General features: G+C 34.4%; 1 pseudogene; it reads right to left on the minus strand.

The window, feature by feature from the left end:
- Positions 1–1,236: 1,236 nt before the first annotated feature.
- Positions 1,237–18,915, minus strand: LOC131502092 (small ribosomal subunit protein uS2B-like; annotated as a pseudogene).
- Between the last annotated feature and the right edge of the window lie 709 nt (positions 18,916–19,624).

Genomic DNA, 19,624 nt, shown 5'->3' on the forward strand with positions numbered 1-19,624 from the left:
TTCCTTTCCCCATATCTCTACCACAAAGTAGAAAAAACACCTACCCATATTACTTATCTGTGAAAGTATCTATTCTAGGTATTTCATTCAAGTGAAATCATAAAATATGTGACCTGGTATGCCAGACATTTTTCATTTAATACAATGTATTAGAGTTTGATCCACATTGTAGCATGCATTCCATTTTGTAGTAAAATTATATTCCCTTATATAAGATAATAAAACGTAATATATATACCTATATATCACCATGTTTATTCATTCACACATGATGTATAGTAGTAATTGCACATTTTGGATATTGAAAATAATGTTTATGTGTGTATGTGTATTTATGTACTTTTTAAAGTACCTGTTTTTAATTTTGGAAGTCATAAACCTTTGAGTGAAATTGCTATGTGAAAACTCTGCTTAATTTTAAGGATCACTTTATCAAAGCAAGTGAAGTATTTTACATTTCCACAAGTAGTATAATTACAGTTGTTCAAATTTATTCACATACTTGCCAACACTTGTTTTATTTCCACTTTATATAACTGTCTGAAGGAGTGTGAAGTGGTATCACATTGTGGTTTTGATTTGCATGTAGCTAAAGACTAGTGACATTGAGTTTCATTTCATGTGCTTTTGGGAAATTTGCATATTTTTTGTGAAGAAATATCTACTCATGTTTATATTCATTTATTAAAGTTGCCTTATTGTAGATTTATAAAAGTTTTAAAAAATATATTATAGATACTAGATTCTTAAAAGACATACGATTTGTAGATAGTTTCTCACAGTATATAGGTTTTCATTTTACTTTCTTGATAATGTTTTTTGACATTTTAAATTTGAACTTAAATTTATCCATTTATTTTTGTTGCTCTTGCTTTCAGTGTCATATGTAAACTCTTACTGCCAAATTCAGGGCCATGAAGATTTTCCCCTATGTTTTCTCATCAAAGTTGTACAGATTTACCTGCTGTGTTTAGGTCATTGATCCATTTATAATTAATTTTTGTATATGATATGAGGTAGAGGTCCTTTATTATTTTTATGTGTATATGTTTATTTACAAGTACCACTTATTGAAAAGACTACTTTTTTTCCTCACTGAATGTTTTGGCACCCTTATTAAAAATCAGTTGACTATAAGCCTGAACCAACCACAGAGACTCATTAATGGTTCATATTCAACAATAAAATTATAGGCACTATCTGACTGTGGATCCCAAAGATTTTGGAAGAATGTATTCACTCATGTACAACAGCAAAAAACCCCTTCCATTCACAGATGCCACCAACAGGCCCTCCCAGAATTCCAGACCAAGCTATCTGCTGAAGGCCTTCCCCTGCAGATGTCAGCCTGTGGAGACAACAAGAGGTGACTGTTACTGTAAAATGTAAATTCACTAGAGAAAAGATTTAAGAAGTATAAAAAGTCAGGAAAACAACACCATGAATGGAAATTAATAAAGTTTCAGTAACTGATTTTAATAAAAGATCAGTGAACTGCCTGACAAAGAATTAAAACTAATAATCTTAAAGAAACTCAGTAAGATGGAAAAGAACACAGACAACTAAACAAAATCAAGTAAACAATAGATGAATAAATGGAGAGGATCAACAAAGAAATGGAAACCATAAAACAAAACCAAATCAATACCCTAGAGTTGAAGAATGACTGAATTAAAAAATTCAAAGGACAGTTTCAACAGCAGACTTGATTTATTAGCAGAAAGAATTATTGAACTCGAAGAGGTGATTTGAAATTATCCAGTTATAAGAGCAAAAACTAAGAAAAAATAATGTAAAAATATTTAGAAAGCTTATGGGACTTGTGGGGTCCCATCAAAAGAAACAATATATGTGTGATGAGAGTACCAGAAGGAGAGAAGAGTGATAAAAGGGAAGAAAACTTATTCAAAGAAATAATGCATAAAAAACTTCCCAAATTTTGGCAGGGAAATGGACATCCCAATTCATGAATATCGAAATTACGTAAATAGGTTGCAACTAAAAAGATCTTTACAAAGCAAACTATAATTAAATTGTAAAATGAGAAACCCAAAGAGAGAATTTTGAAAACAACATAAGAATGATTTGTCCCATATAACAGAACTTCCATGAGAAAATCAGCACATTTCTCACCAGAAACCATGCAGATAAGAAGGGTATGGGATAATATACTTAAACTACTAAAAAATATCTTGCCAACCAAGAATATCATAACCATCAAAGCTACCCTTCAAAAATGAAGGAGAGATAAAAACATTCAAAGGTAAACAAAAGTTGAAGGAATGCATCACCTCTTGACCTACCTTAAGAGAAGTGGCAAAGGGCGTTGTTCAAGTTGAAACAAATAGGCAGTAAACAGAAACACGAAGATGTATGAAAGAAAAAGTCTCACTGGTAAAGGTAAATATATAAATAAATACAGAACATTCTAATTTTGTAATGGCAGTAGATAAATGATTTTTAACCCAAATATAAAAGTTAAAGAGCAAAAGTTTTAAGACTATAATGACAAATATTTCATGATGACAACAAAATATAAAAAGGGGTAAACATTGAGGGGCACCTGGGTGGTTCAATCTATTGAGCATCCAGCTTTGGTTCAGGTCATGATCTCAGGGTTTGGGAGTTTGAGCCTTGTGTTGAGCTTCATGCTGCCCATGAAGAGTCTGCTTGGGATTCTTGCTTTCTCCTCTGTCTTTGCCACTCCCCCACTTGCACTTTCTCTCTCTCTGTCTCTCTCTAAAAATAAATACACTTTAAAAATGAAGTAACTGTTGATATCAATACCATAAACTGGGTGGGGATATTAAAAGTGTAGAGCTTCCATATTTGATAAAATTTAAATATCTATCATCATAAAATAGACTATAAGAGGTTCAATGGAAACACAGTAGTAATGATGAGGGGGGAAAAACTATGGTAGATACACAAAAGATAAAAAGAACCTAAGTCTATCACTTAAAAACACATCAGGGTGGCTCAGGTAGTTAAGTGTCTTTCGCTCAGGTCATGATCTGGTGATTCAGAAGTTCAAGCCTTGCATTGGGTTCTGTAGTGACAACTCAGAGCCTGGAGCCTGCTTCAGATTCTGTCTCCCTCTTTCTCTGCCCTTCTCTTCATGCTATGTCTCTCTCTCAAAAATAAACACTCATCATCAGGGAAATACAATTCAAAACCACAATGAGATACCACCTTACACCTGTCAGAATGGCTAACATTATAATACAGCTCCTGCAACAACAGATGTTGGTGAGGATGCAGAGAAAGAGGATTTCTTTTGCATTGTTGGTGGGAATGCAAGCTGGGAATGCAAGCAGCCACTCTGGAAAACAGTATGGAGGTTCCTCAAAAATTGAAAATAGAACTACCCTACGACCCATCAATTGCACTACTAGGCATTTATCCAAGGGATATATGTGTGCTGTTTCGAAGGGACACAGGCACTCCCATGTTTATAGCAGCACTATCAACAATAGCCAAAGTATGGAAAGAGCCCAAATGTCCATCGATGGATGAATGGATAAAGAAGATGTGGTGTATATATATATATATATATACACACACAATGAAGTATTACTTGGCAATCAAAAAGAATGAAATCTTGCCATTTGCAACTACGTGGTTTGAACTGGAGTGTATTAAGCTAAGTGAAATTAGTCAGTCAGAGAAAGACAAAAATCATATGACTTCACTCATATGAGGACTTTAAGAGACAAAACAGATGAAAATAAGGAAGGAAAACAAAAATAATATAAAAACAGGGAGGGGGACAAAACCTAAGAGACTCATAAATATGAAAAACAAACTGAGGGTTACTGAAGGGGCTGTGGGAGGGCAGATGGGCTAAGTGGGTAAGGGGCACTAAGGAATCTACTCCTGAAATCATTGTTGCACTATATGCTAACTAATTTGGATGTAAATTTAAAAAAAATTAAATTAAATTAAAAATAAATAAATAAACATTAAAAAATAATTAAAAATACACATTAAACCACAAAGACTGCAAAAGAACAAGAAAAATTAATACAATGACAATAGCTTCTTATTTATCAATGATGACATTAAATATAAATGAATGAAATTTACCAGTAGAAAACCAAAGTGATTGAATGGATTTTAAGACCCAATGAATAATCCAATTTACAAACAGACAGAAGACATGAATAAACATTTTTTCCAAAGAAGAAATACAGATGGCTAATAGATGTGAAAATGTGTTCAACATCACTGATCATCAGGAAAATAGAAATCAAAACTACAATAAGATATCACCTCACACCTGTAAGATTAGCTAAAATCAACAACACAAGAAACAACATGTGTTGGTGAGGATGTGGAGAAAGGGAAACCATCTCTTAGTGTTGGGAATACAAACTGGTACAGCCACTCTGGAAAACAGTATAGAAGTTCCTAAAAACGTAATAAAAAAAAAAAACTATCCCATGATCCAACAATTGTACTACTAGGCATTTACTCAAGGATACAAGAATACTGATTGAAGGGATATATGCACCCTGATGCTTATAGTGGCATTACCTACAATAGCCAAATTGGCACAGCCGAAGTGTCTACTGATTGATAATGGATAAAAAAGAAGTGAGATATATATATATATATATATATATATAGATATAGATATAGATATATATATACACACACATACATGTATAATGAAATATCATTCAACCCTCAAAAAGAATGGAGTCTTGCCATTTACAACGACATGGATGGAGCTGGGGAGTGTTATGCTAAACAAAGTAAGTGAATCAGAGAAAGACAAATACCATATGAGTATATTGAATTTAAGAAATAATCTGAGCCTGGATGGCTCAGTCTGTTGAGCGTCCGACTTTGGCTCAGGTCATGATCTTGCAGATCATGGGTTCAAGCCTGCATATGTCAGCCCTGCTGACAGCTCAGAGCCTGGACCCCACTTGGAATTCTCTCTCTCTCTCTCTCTCTCTCTCTCTCTCTCCCTCCCTCCCTCTCTCTCTCTGTTCCTTCGCTACTTGCACTCTGCCATTCTCTCTTTCAAAAATAAATAAACATTAAAAAAATAAGAAATAATGTGGAATTTAAGAATAAAATGAACAAAGGGGAAAAAAGAGAGAGTGAGGCAAACCAAGAAAAACAGACTATTAACCATTGAGGACAAACTGATGGCTACCAGAGGGGGTAGGTGGGTGGGGTGGATAAAATAGTTGATAAGGACTAAAAATTGAACTTATTTGTGATGAGCACTGGGTGTTGTATGAAAGTGTTGAGTTGCTATATTGTACACCTGAAATTGATATTACACCATATATTAACAAAATATTATTTAAATAAAAGCTTAAAAAGAAAGAATACCTAAATATATGCTGTGTACAAGAGACTCACATCAATTTAAGGACACACATATCCTGAATTTGAAGGAATGGATAAAGATATTCTATGCAAAAGGCAAACAAAAAGAGCAGGTGTGACTATAATTCTATCAGGTAAATCATATTTTAAGTCAAAAATTCTCACAAAAGTCAAAGAAGGTTATTACATAATGATAAAGGAACCAATTATAGAGGAAGATATAATAATTAGACATTGATTTGATCCAATAGAAAATCTCCTAAATATATAGAGCAACACTGACATTTAGGGAGTGATAAATAGATAGCAAAATAATAACAGTGGTAGACTTCAATACTCCACATTTAATAATGGATAGGTCATCCACTTAGAAAATCCATTATGAAATTGCAGTCTTTTTAAAATTTTTTAAAGATTTCATTTATTTATTTTGAGAGAGAGAAAATGGGGAATGGTCAGGGAGAAAGAGAGAGAGAGAGAGAGAGAGAGAGAGAGAGAGAGAGAGAAAACCCAAGCAGTCTCCATGATGTCATTGTAGAGCCTGATGCAAGGCTTGATCCCATGAACTGTGAGATTATCACCTGAGCTGAAATCAGGAGTGAGATGTTTAACCAACTGAGCCATCTGGTGTCCCAGGAAATGCAGTCTTGAAAAATACTATAGACCAAATGCACCTTATAGACATGTACAGAACATTCCATCAGACAGCAGCAGAATACACTTTCTTTTCAAAGGAGCATGGGTCATTCTCTAAGTTTGATTACATACTAGCTCACAAAACAAGTCTTGGAAAATTAGAGAAGTCAACAATCACTCCAAGTATTGTTTCCAAACACAATGGAATAAACATCATAACAAGTGCCCTCATAATACCCATCATAGGCCAATATCCTTGATAAACTGAATGCAAAATCCCCAAATAAAATATTAGCAAACAGAATTCAGATCCATATTAAAAATATTATATGCCAAAAACAAATATGACTAATCTTTGGGAATCAAGAAGTATTCAATATAGGCAAATCAATCAATGTGGTATGCCACATTAATGGAATAAAGAACAAAAAGTCTTGATTAATTTAATAGATGTATGAAAAGCATTTGGCAAAACTCAACAAAGTTTCATTAAAAACCAAATTTTCAATAAGGTAGGTCTAGAATGAACTTACCAAACACTGAAAAGGCCATATATAAAAAGGCCACAAAAAAACTTGATCAGTGGTGAAATACTAAATGTCTGGAACTTGCTCATCTTTCACAACTATAACTACTTACTCACTGAGCAACTACCCCTCATATGGCCTTTCCCCATCCCCTGATGATCACAATTATATTGTCTATTTCTATATATTTGACTATTTAGAGGCATTACATAAGATAAATCACACATTGTTTGTCTTTTTGTGTTTGGCATTCACTTAGCATAATATTCTCTTAGTTTATCCATGTTACTGCAAACAGTAGTATTTTCTTTGTTTAGGCTGCATAATATTCCATTTTATGCATAGACTACATTTTCTTTATTCATCTCTTGACAGATCTGCTGATCTGATTCTGAATCCTGCAATACGACATAATATTTCCATATCTAGGCTAATGTGAATAAGTGCTAAAATGTACACTGGATATCTATTCAAGATTCTAATTTCAATTCTTGATTTACATTTCCCTAATCATTAGCAATATTGAGCATCTTTCCATATACCTGTTGTCCTTTTGTATGTTTTCTTTGGAGAAAAGTAGTTCAATTCCTTTGCCTATATTTAATCAGGTTGTTTGCATTTTTTTGCTATTGAGCTACAGGAGTTGTATATATATATATATATATATATATATATATATATATATATTTAAATTGCCTTTTATCAAATATATGGATTATAATTATTTTCTTCCATTTCATAGACTGCCTGTTGTTTCCTTTGCTGTTCAGAGCTTTTAAATTTGATGCACTCCTACTCCTATTTTTACTTTTGTTGCCTGTGCTTTTGATGTTATATCCAAGAAATTTGCCAAGACCAATATCAAGAAGCTTCCTTCCCCCTTTGTTTTCTTGGTGATTTTTACAATTTCAGAAATTACATTTAAATCTTTAATTGAAGTTGAGTCAATGTTTAATGTATGGTGTAAGATAAAAGTCTAATTTTATTTTCTTGGTATAGATATCATGTTTGCATTATACCATTCGTTGAAGAGACTATCTCTTCTACAGTGTGCATTCTCAGCACCCTTCTTGAAGATTAATTGACCATAAGTTTATATCTGGCCTCTAATTTTTGTTCCATTGGTCCACATGTCTATTTTTAGTACAATACCGCTTTGACTACTGTAGCTTTTTACTATATTTTGAAATTAGAAAATGTGATATAGTCAGATTTTGTTTTCTATTTGCTTAACATTGCCTTGGCTATTCATGATCTTTTGGGATTTCATATAAATTTTAGAATTATTTCTTCTTTTGAATGATTTCTATGTCTGTAAAAGTTGCTTCTGGAATTGTGATGAGATTTCACTGAATCTGTAGATCACTTCAGGTAGTAAGGATGTTTAACAATATTAATTATCCCAATGTATGCACATGAGATGTTTCTCCATTTATTTGCATCTGCTTTAATTTTTTTTTCTCAGTGTTTTATAGTTTTTAGTTTACAAGCCTTTTACCTCTTTGGTTAAATGTATTCCTAAGTAATATATTCCTTTTGATAACCAAATGGGATCACATTATTAACTTCCTTTATGGATGGTTAATTGTTAATGTATAGAAATAAAACTAACTTTTACATGGTTCTTTTAAATCCTGCAACTACTGAATTTGCTTGTAGTTCTGACAGTTATTTTGTGCATTTTTAAATTTTTTTGATGTTTATTTATTTTTGACAGAGAGACAGAGCATGAGTGGGGGAGGGGCAGAGAGAGAGGGAGACACAGCATCTGAAGCAGGCTCCAGGCTCTGAGCTGTCAGCACAGAGCCCGACGCGGGGCTCAAACCCACGAACCGTGAGATCATGACCTTAGTCAAAGTCAGACGCCCAACTGACTGAGCCACCCAGGCGCCCCTATTTTGTGCATTGTTAAGGTAATCTGCATATAGGAATATGTCATATATAAGCAAAGATAATTTAACTTTGTTCTTTCTCATCTGGATGTATTTTATTTATGTTTTTTGTCCAACTGCACTGACTAGGATTGCCAGTACTAAGTTGAATATAACTGGTTAGATTGGATATCCTGGTCTTGTTCCTGATCTTATAGGAAAATCTTTCAAATTTTCACCATTGAGCATGATGTAAGTTGTGGACTTGTCAAATGCGGTCTTAATTTTTATTTCTTCTCTTCCTTCTTTACAAGCGTGGTTTTTTTTAACGTGAAAGAGTGCTGAATTTTGCCTAATAGTTTTACTGTATCTACTGAGATATACATGCCATTTTTATCCTTCATTATGTTAATGTAATGAATCATATCGATTGATTTACATAGTTTGAACCTACCTTACATTTTTAGGATAAATTGTATTGTTCATGGTGTAAGATTTTTTAAAATATTCTTTTGATTTTTTTTTTTTTTTTTTTTTTTTTGCTAAGAGGAGGAAAGTGCTTGCTGTTCTCTTTGCATAAATATTAAGAAGCACAACTTCTGGGAAATATGTAAAAGTAATATTTTGTTTAGTAAAAATAAAGCAAAATTAAACACCAAACTGTCCTCTGAAGTGGCTGTACCATTTTGCATTTCTAACAGCAATGTATGAGAATTGCTGGTTTTTCCTCTTGACGGCACTTGGTATTTTGAGAATTCTCAATTATGGCCATTCGAATAGGTATATAGTCATATCACATTGTTGGTTTAGTGTTCATTCTCCTGAAAACATATGATTTAGATTACATATTCATGTGTTTATTTGTTATATGTATATCTTTTTGGTGAGGTTTCTGTTAATGTCTTGGCCCATTTTTACATTGACTTGTTTCCTTATTATCGAATTTTAAGAGGTTTTTATGTATATTTTGGATAACAGTCCTTTACAGATGTCTCTTTGCAAACATTTTCTCCAAATATATGGTTTGTCTTCTCATTCTCTTGACAATATCTATTGCAGGGCAGAAGTTTCTAATTTTAATGAAGTTACTTTATCAATTATTTATTTCATGATTGTGACTTGGGAGTTATATCTGAAAGGTCATTTCAAACCCAAGGTCATGTAGGTATACTCATGTTTTTAAATTAAGATCTGTGGGGCACCTGGGTGCCTCAGTTGGTTAAGCATCCAACTTTGGCCCAGGTCATTATCTCATGGTTCATGAGTTAGAGCCCTGTGTCGGGCTCTGTGCTGACAGCACAGAACCTGGACCCTATTTCGGATTTTGTATCTCCCTCTCTCTCTACCTCTCCCTCACTCACGCTCTCTTTCTCTCAAAAATAAAAAAAAAAACAACAATATTTTTGTAATAAATAAATAAATAGATTTAGATCCTTGAGTTAATATTTGGGCAGCGTATAAGTTCTGTGTCTGGATTAAATTTTTGCATGTGATTGTACAGATGTGCCGGCACCATTTGTTGAAGACATCATCTTTGCTTCATTGTATTATTTTTCTCCTCTGTAGCGTATCAGTAAACTATATTTTTGGTCGTCTATTTCTGGACTCTATTCTGTTCTAGCGATCTATTTGTCTATCCTTTAACGATTACCACACTGTCTTGAATACTGAAGCTCTATAGTAAGATTTGAAGTTTTGCAATTTCCAGTTTTCAACTTTGCTCTTCTCTTTCAAAATTGTGTTGGCTATACGAGGTATTTTGGGTCTCTATATAAACTTTAGAATTAGTTTGTCAAAACCCATAAAATACTTTGCTGGACTTTTGATTGGGATGGCATTGAATCTATAGATCATTTTGAAAATAACTAAAATTTTGGCAATATTGAGTCTCTTATACACTAGCTTTCCGATTCTTTGATTTCATGCACTGGAGTTTTGTAATTTCTTCACATAGATCTTATATATAATTTGTTAGATTTATACAGATGGATTTCAGTTTCTGAAGCTATTGTAAATGTTATTTTTAAAATTTTAAACTCTATTTAATTATTGTTGATATATAAGAAAGCAATTCACTTTTGTATATCACCTTTGTATCCTACAACTTTGTTATAATCATTTATTAGTTCCAACATTTTTATTGTTGTTGTTCATTCTTTCATATTTTTGACATAGATAATTGTTTAATCTACAAAGGTAGTTTTATGTCTTCCTTCCTAATATATATACTATTTAGTTCCTTTTTCTTGCTTTACTGCTTTAAGAAGGACTTTCAGAAATTGTTGAAATGAAGTGGTGAGAAAGGTTATCCTCATCTTGTACCTGATCTTCAAAGGAGAGCTTTGAGTATCTCACCATTAGCTATGATGTTAACTGTAAGTTTTTAAGACACTGTATCATTTTGGTAAACGTTCGTCTCTATATCTAATTTACTGAGAGGTTTTACTCATGAATTGGTGTTGAATTTTGTCTAATGATTTTTCTGAATCTGCTGATATGATCATGTGTGTTTTTTCCTTTTACTGTCTTTTCCTTTTGGATAGTGTTAATTAATTTTAGAATGTTAAAATAGTTTTGCATACCTGGGGCAAATATTGGTCATGATACATAATTATTTTCATATGTTTTTTATTTTAATTTACTAATATTTTTTGAAGAACCTTTACTTCTTTGTTCCTGAAATACACTGGTCTGTAGATTTGTTTTCTTTTAATGCCTTCCTCTGAATTTAGTAATAGAGTAATTTTGGCCACATAAGTGAGATAGAAAATATTTCTTCCCATTCCATCCTCTAAAGGAGACTGTAGAGAATTACTATAATTCGTCCATAAATATTTGGTAGAATTTGCCATTGAACAAAAATGGGCATGGTGCTTTCTGTTTTGAAATTTGAATAATTATTGATTCAATTTGTTTAAAATGTATCATCCTATCTAGCTCATCTGTTTCTTCTTGTGTGAGTTTTAGAAGATTATGTTATTCAAGGAATTAGTCTATTCCATCTAGATTATCAACTTTGTGGGGATATGGTTTTTACTAGTATTTTTTCATTATCCTTTTAACTTACCTGGGATCTGCAGTTGTATAACCTATTTAATTTCACTTTTTTAAAGTTTTAATTAAATTCCTGTGAATTAACATTAATGCAATATTAGTTTCAGGTGTACAATTTAGTGATTATTCATTTACATATGACACTTGATGCCCATCACAACTGTTGCACTCCTTAATCCCCATCACAAAAATAAACCCATCCCCCCACTGACCTCCCCTCTATTAACCATCATTTTGTTTTCTGTAGTTGAGTCTGTTTCTTGGCTTGCCTCGCTCTTCCCCCACCCATGATCACTTGTGTTTTTTCTTAAATTCCACATATGAGTAAAACCATATGGTATTTGTATTTCTCTGACTGACTTATGTCATTAACATAAAAATCTCTAACTCCATCCATGTCATTGGATATGGCAAGGCTTCATTATTTTGTATTGCAGAGTAGTATATATATACCAATTCTTTATCCATTTGTCACTTGATAGACATTTTGGTTCTTTCCATAATTTGGTTAATGTACATAATACTGCTATAAATATTCGAGGTTCATGTATCCCTTCAAATTAGTCTTTTTTTTTATTCCTTGGGTATATGTTAGTAGTATTATTGGAAGATCAAAAGGCAGTTCTATTTTTAACTTTTAGAGGAACCTCCATACTATTTTCTACAGTGACCGCACAAGTCTACATTCCCATCAACATTGTAAGAGGGTTCTTCTTTCTCCACATCCTCACTAACACATATTGTTTCTTGTGTTGTTGATTGTAGCCATTCTTGTGGGTGTGAAGTGATACCTCATTATAGCTTTGACTTGTATTTTCTTTTTTTAAATTTTTATTTAATATTTATTTATTTTTGACAGAGAGAGAGAGACAGAGCATGAGTGGGGGAGGGGCAGAGAGAGAGGGAGACACAGAATCCGAAACAGGCTCCACGCTTTAAGCTGTTAGCACAGAGCCTGACACGGGGCTCAAACTCACTGACCACGAGATCATGACCTGAGCCAAAGTCGGAGGCTCAACCAACTGAGCCACTCAGGCACCCCGACTTATATTTTCTTGAGGATCATTGATGTCGAGCATCTTGTCATGTGACTGTTGGATATCTGTATGTTTTTTTTGGGGGGGGGAATGTCTGTTCATGTCTTCTGCCCATTTTTAATTAGATTATTTGGTTTTGAAGTGAAGAATCTTATGAGTTCTTTATATTTTTTGTATACTAACCCTTTACTGGATATGTCAATTGCAACTATATTCTCCCATTACATAGGTTGCCTTTTACATATGCTGAATATTTCCTCCAGTTTGAAGTTTTTTTTGTTTTTTGTTTTTTTGTTTTTTTTTAATGAAGTCCCAATAGTTTATTTTTGTCTTTGTTTCCCCTTTCCTAAAAAGACATACCTTGTAAGAACTTTCTATGGCTGGTATCAAAGGGATTACTGCCTGTGTTTTCCTCTAGGATTTCATGGTTTCCCATCTCACATATAAGTCTTAAATCCATTTTGAATTAATTTTTGTGTATGGTGTAAGAAAGTGGTCCAGATTCATTATTTTGCATACTGCTGTCCCATTTTCCCAACACTATTTGTTGAAGAGCCTGGTTTTTTTTTTGATTAGATATTATTTCCTGCTTTGTTGAAGATTAATTGACCATATAGTTGTGGGACCATTTCAGGATTCTCAGTTCTGTTCTATTGATATGTGTGTCTATTTTTTTATGCCAGTCCAATACTGTCTTGATCACTACAGCTTTGTAATAAAACTTGAAGTCTGGAATAGTGATGCTTCCAGCTTTGCTTTTCTTTTTAAAAATTGCTTTGGCCCTTTGGTGTCTTTTGTGGTTCCATTCAAATATTACAACTGTTTGCTCTAGTCCTGTGAAAAATGCATTAGTATTTTGATTGGGATTGCACTGAATGGGAGATTGCTTTGGGTAATATATACATTTATAGATATAGATATATAGATATTACAGATAGTTTTTCAATACATGAGCATGGGATGCTTTACATTTCTTTGTGTCATCTTCAATTTCTTTCATCAGTGATTTATACTCTTCAGAGTACAGGTTTTTACTCTCCTTGGTTAGGTTTATTCCTAAGTACCTTATGGGTTTTGGTGCAATTGTAAATGAGATTTATTCCATGATTTCTCTTTCTGCAGATTCATTGTTGGTGTATAGAAATGCAGCATGTTTGTGTATGTTGATTTTGTAACCTATGACTTTACTGAATCGTGTATAAATTCTGGCAATTTTTTGTTGCAGTCTTTCAGGTTTTATATATATAGTACCATGTAACCTGGAACTACTAAAAGTTTGACTGTTTCCTTGCTGATTTGAATGCCTTTTATTTCTTTGTGTTGTCTGATTGCTGTGGATAGTACTTCCAAAACTATCTTAAATAACAGTGGTGAGAGCAGGCATTCCCATCTTGTTCCTGACCATAGAGGAAAAGCTCTAGATTTTTCTTCATTTGTTGATTTTCTGGTTGGCCTGTTCATTATTTAGTGTCATGTTGTTTTACCTCTATGTGTTTGTGTTCTTTTCCTTTTCTTTCTTGTTTTGAGCTCAAGTTTCATACTTCTGTGTTCAGAAAAATATGTATGGTATAATCTCAATCTTTTTGTACTTCTTGAGGCTTGAAATGTGACTTGTACTATGTGATCTATTCTGGAGAATATCCTATGTGCACTTGAAAAGAATGTGTATTCTGCTGTTTTAAAATAAAATATTCTGAATATATCTGTTAAGTCTATCTGGTCCAGTTGACATTCAAAGCCATTGTTTCCTTGTTGATTTTCTGTTTAGATGGTCTGTCTATTAATGTAAGTGGGGTGTTAAAGTTCTCTATTATTATTGTATTATTATCAATGAATTATTTTATGTTTGTTATTATATATATATATATATATATATATACACTCCCATGTTGGATGCATAAATATTTACAATTGTTAGATCTCCTTGTTGGAGTGTCCCCTTTATGATGGTATAGTCCCATTTTTCATCTCTTGTTATAGTCTATTTTTTTAAGTTTAGTTTTCTGATATATATATTGCTACTCTGTCTTTTCATGTCCATTTGATGTAAATGATTCTTCATACCCTCATTTTCAATCTGCAGGTGTCTTTAAGTCTAAAGTAAGTTTCTTATAGGTAGCATATAGATGGGTCTTGACTTTTATCCATTTGGATGCCCCGTGTGTTTTGACTTGAGTGCTTACTCCATTTACATTCAAAGTAATATTGATACATGGGTATTTAGTGTCATTTTATTTCTTGTTTATCATTGTACATGGAGATTTTCTCTGATCCTTTCTTGTCTTTGTCACTTTTGGTCTTTCCATCCCACTCAAAGAGTCTTCTTTAATATTTCTTTCCAGGATAGTTTAGTGGTCATGGACTCCTTTAGTTTTTGTTTGTCTGGGAAACTCTATCTCTTTTTCTATTTTGAACCATAGCCTTGCTGTAAAGAGCATTATTGGGATGCAATTTTTCCTATTGAGCACTTTGAATATATCATGCTACTCCCTTCTGGCTTGATAAGTTTTTGTTGAGAGATCTTTTTATTTTTTTATTTAAACATTATAATGTTTTTTTTTTATTTTTGATAGAGAGAGAGAGAGACAGAGCATGAGCAGGGGAGGGGCAGAGAGAGAGGGAGACACAGAATATGAAGCAGGCTCCAGGCCCCAACCTGTCAGAACAGAGTCCGACTTGAGCTCAAACTCACAGACCGTGAGATCATGACTTGAGGTGAAGTCGGATGCTCAACTGACTGAGCCATCCAGGTGCCCCTGTTGAGAAATCTTAAGCTAGTCTTATGGGTCTTCCCTTGTAAGTTAAGGACTTCTTTTGTTTTGCCACTTTTAAGATTTTTTTCATTACCACTTTATTCTGCAACTTTAATAGCAATATATCTTGAGGTGTGCCTGAGTGGCTCAGTTGGTTAAGTTTCTGACTCTTGATTTCAGTTCAGGTCATGATTTCCTGGTTTGTGGGATTCAGCCCTGCATCAGGCTCTGTGCTGACAGTGTGGAGCCTGCCTGAGATTCTCTCTCTGCCCTTTCCCTGTGCACATGCTCTCATTCTTTCTCTCTCTCAAAATAAAGAAACTTTAAAAACAAATTATTAAATTAAAAAGTCTTGATGTTTGCCTGATTTTGTTGATTTTGATGAGAATTCTATGTGCTTCCTGGATCTGGATGTGTATTTCCTTCTGAAGATGAGGGATGTTTTCAGCTATTATTTCTTCAACTAAACTTTCTGCCCCTTTTTTCCTGTGTCTTCTTCTGGGACTCCTATACTAAAAATGTTATTACATTTTATGGAGTCACTGATTTCTCTAAGTCTACTCTTGTTTATTTATTTATTTTATAAGGAGAGAGAGAAGAGAGGAGGGGCAGAGAGAAAGGGAGACAGAGAATCTGAAGCAGGCTCCAGGCTCTGAGCTGTCAGCACAGAGCCTGATGTGGGGCTCAAACCCACAAACTGTGAGATCATGACCTGAACTGAAGTCAGACACTTAAGCAACTGAGCCACCCAGGAACCTCTAGTTCTTTACTTCTTTTGTTCAGCTTCATTATTGTCCATTATTTTATCTTCTCGATCACTAATACATTACTCTGCTTTTTCCAGTCTGGTGTTTATTGCAGCAAGCCAGTTTCCAATCTCATTTGTGGCATTTTTCATCTCTGATTCATTCTTTTTAAAAACTCTTTTATATCTGTTGTGTTTCACTGATGTCTTCTTTTCTCAAGACCATTAAATATCATTATGATTTTTGCTTTAAATTTTTCTTTAGGTATTTTACGTCTATCTGTTTTTTTTCTAGATCTCTGTCTGGGGTTTTATATTGTTCTTTCATTTGTTTTAAATTCCTCAGTTTTGGTATTTTGTTTAAGTTTCTGCCTTCTCTGTGTTAGAAAACTCCATTATGTTTCCTGCTTCTCAGGGTAATGGGTTTAGAAAGAAGAGGTCACATAGTGCTCAGGGTCAGGAGCTTCATGCAGTGTCTGTGGTTTGTGCTGTGTGTGCTCTGCTACTCTATTCTGACTTCTCTATCTTTCAGGCCAGTCATCTGCAGAGGCTCTCCTTGCCTGATGTGGGCAACGTTTGGTCCCTGGGCTGAATGTGGTGACTTTTAACTAGTTGTGCTCTGGTCTGATTGATATGCTTGTGAAATGAGACCTGACACCCATTCTACCAGAACCACGGCCCTTCAGAACTCTCTAGACTGGAAACGTGGTGTGGGCAAGGGTTTGTCCTGATCTTCTGAGGGGAATGTCCTGCCATCCTGGGACTGAGTCAAGCTTGACTGAGAAGGGCAGTCCTTCCAGATCACAGGTGGTGGAGCTCGATGTAAACAAGTTAGGCAGCCAGTGTCCAATCTAAGCAGCTTCCTTCAGGTGGCTCTGTTTATGCCCAATGGTGGGGGGAATTGTCCCCAGGCAGCTTCTTTTTTCCTTGAGAGGCACCTTGTAAATGCTGCCTCTCAGGGAAGCTCCTAGAATATAAAATATCTTCCCTGTGTGCCCCGAGCATTTTTCATATTGCTGTTTCCATGCTGTCTGCTCCCATGATGTTTGCTTTCATTATTTCCAGGAGCAGCGCAGTAACCTCCAGACCCTATTCCCAGTCTTCTGACCTTTAAAACTCCAGGTTTTAGATACATGGTGTGGACAGAAGCATGCTGATCTTCTGGAGACCAGCATGCTGGGGATGAGACAAGCTTGAGCAAGAAGGGCAGTCTCACCAGAACACAGGGAGATGGGTCTTGGTGTAAGCAAGTTAAGCAACCAGTGCGGTCTTTTCTGAATTTCATGCAGGTTTTAAGATTTTTTGTCTTTGAAAAATGCCACTTAAATTTTGATAGGAATTGATTGATTTTGTAATCACATTGAGGAGCATGAATACTTTAACAATATTTTGTCTTCAATCCATGAACTCAGAATGTCTCTATTTACTTGTGTCTTCTTCAATTTCTTTTATCAATGTTGTATAGTTTTAATTGCATAGGTATGCCAACTTCTTGGTTGTATATATTCATAAGTTTATTATTTATTTTCATTCCACTGTAAATGAAATAGTTTTCTCAATGGCTTTTACAAATATGTCATTGTTAGCATATAGAAACACAACTGAATGTGCATATTAATCATTTTATCCTGTAACTTAACTAAATTCACTTATTATAATAGTCTTTTAGTAAACTCTTTAGCTTTTTATATATGTAAGATGATGTCTTCTGCAAATACAGTTATACTATATGTTTTCCAGTTTGTGTGCCTTTGATCTTCTTTAATTGAATAGTTATCTGGATATTACTACCAGTAATAGAATTGATTAGAATGAAACATTCTTTTCTTGTTTCTGACCTTAGAAAAAAGGTTTTTAATTTTACACCATTGAATGTAACATTTACGGCCTTGTCATAGATAGCTTTTATTATGTTGGGATATATTTCATTCATTTTTTAATATTTTTTCAACTTTTAGAAACTGTTTATTTTCCATTAACCTTATTTCTTTTTTGTTTCTCTGTAGAAAAGCAGCTTCAGACAAGTCAGTGATTGTTCCTACCTATTCAGTAGCCCGAGCAGTGGGAGCTGCAGACCAGTCTTCAATGGCAGGCCGAGTGCTCCAGTCCTCAGTAGGGAATTGCTGACTAGGCACAGAGGGCACCTGCATGCCTTCAGACCAGTTTGTGACTTCAAGTTGAGTAACAGTGAACTCAGGAACTGGAACAGTCCATTCACCCTGAAATTATTGCTTGGTCACAGCCTTTATGGCAGCAGCTTGCTTTTCCTTTTCAATCTCTTCAGGATCCCTATAGAAGGAGAGATCAGGCATGACCTCCCATAGGTGTTCACAGGAAATGGTGCCACACATGCACAGAACTTCCTGGGCCAGCATCCACCACGTCAAGCCCACCGAGTGAGCTCTCTTGTTTTTGCAAGGGATGGCAATGTCCACATAGCGCAGAGAGTCTGTGCTGCACAGACCGGTGGCAGACAGGTTAACATTAGAAGCTTCTGTGAGTGGTCAGCCCTGGGATCAGTAACCACCAGAAATCTTGGCTCCCAGAAAGCTGCCTGGATGTTGTTAGTGAAGGTTCTGGGAATGAAGCGGCCAGCAATAGGAGTGGCTCCAGTAGCAGCAGCAAACTTCAGCACAGCTTGCTGGCCAGTATTCCGGGATGATATGACACTGACATCAGCTGGATTTTCAATAGCAACAATGGCATGAGTTGCCAGCAGAATCTTCTCCTAAGGTTCTCTTCAGATTTATGATGTAAATACCATCACTTTTTCTTTTTTAGATGTGCTGTTCCCTTTGGAAGTCAAGGATGGTGCCGTCTAAGTGGGTTCCTGCTGCAAGAAATTTGAAGACATCATCCTTCATTTGCAGGACATCAAGGGCTCTGGACATTGTGAAAGTTTCCCTTTAAGTTACAACGGGAATGCAAAACAATACCCTATGGACCCCTCCCTGGGTATCATGGAAAAGCGGATATATTTCATTTATACCTAATTTGTGAGAGTATTTATAATTAAAAGATGTTGAATTTTGCCAAATGAGTTTGCTGTATCATTGAGAAAATTGTATGATATTTATCCTTTATTTTGTTAATGTGATGCCTCAGCTTTATTGATTTGCGTATGTTGAAATATCCTTGAATCTAATGAATAAATCCCACCTGATCATGGTGTGTAATTTTTTTATGTGCAGTGGAATTTGATTTGGTAATATTTTGTTAAGGATTTTTGCAATGGATTTTATCAGAGACAGTGGTCAATAATTTTATTTTCTTTTAATGTCCTTACATGGTTTTGATAACAGGATAATTTTGTCTCATAAAATAACTTTGTAAGTGTCCTTTTCTCTTCAAACTTTTAGAAAGATTTGAAAAGTTTGGCATTAATTCTTATTTAAATGGTAGAATTCAACAGTGACTCATCTGGTCGTAGATATTTATTTGTTGAGAGGTGTTTCATTATTGTTGTAATATCTTTAGTAGCAATTTGTCCAGATTTTCTATTACTTTATAATTAAATATTGGTAGGTTTTCTGTCTCTAAGAGTTTCTGCATTTTTAGGTTATCCAATTATTTGACATATAATTGTTTATAGTATCATGTTATCCTTTGTGATTCTATGGTGTCATATATGATGCCCTTTCATTCATTTATAATT

Source organism: Neofelis nebulosa, chromosome X (assembly GCF_028018385.1).
Source record: "Neofelis nebulosa isolate mNeoNeb1 chromosome X, mNeoNeb1.pri, whole genome shotgun sequence".
NCBI lineage: Eukaryota > Metazoa > Chordata > Mammalia > Carnivora > Felidae > Neofelis > Neofelis nebulosa.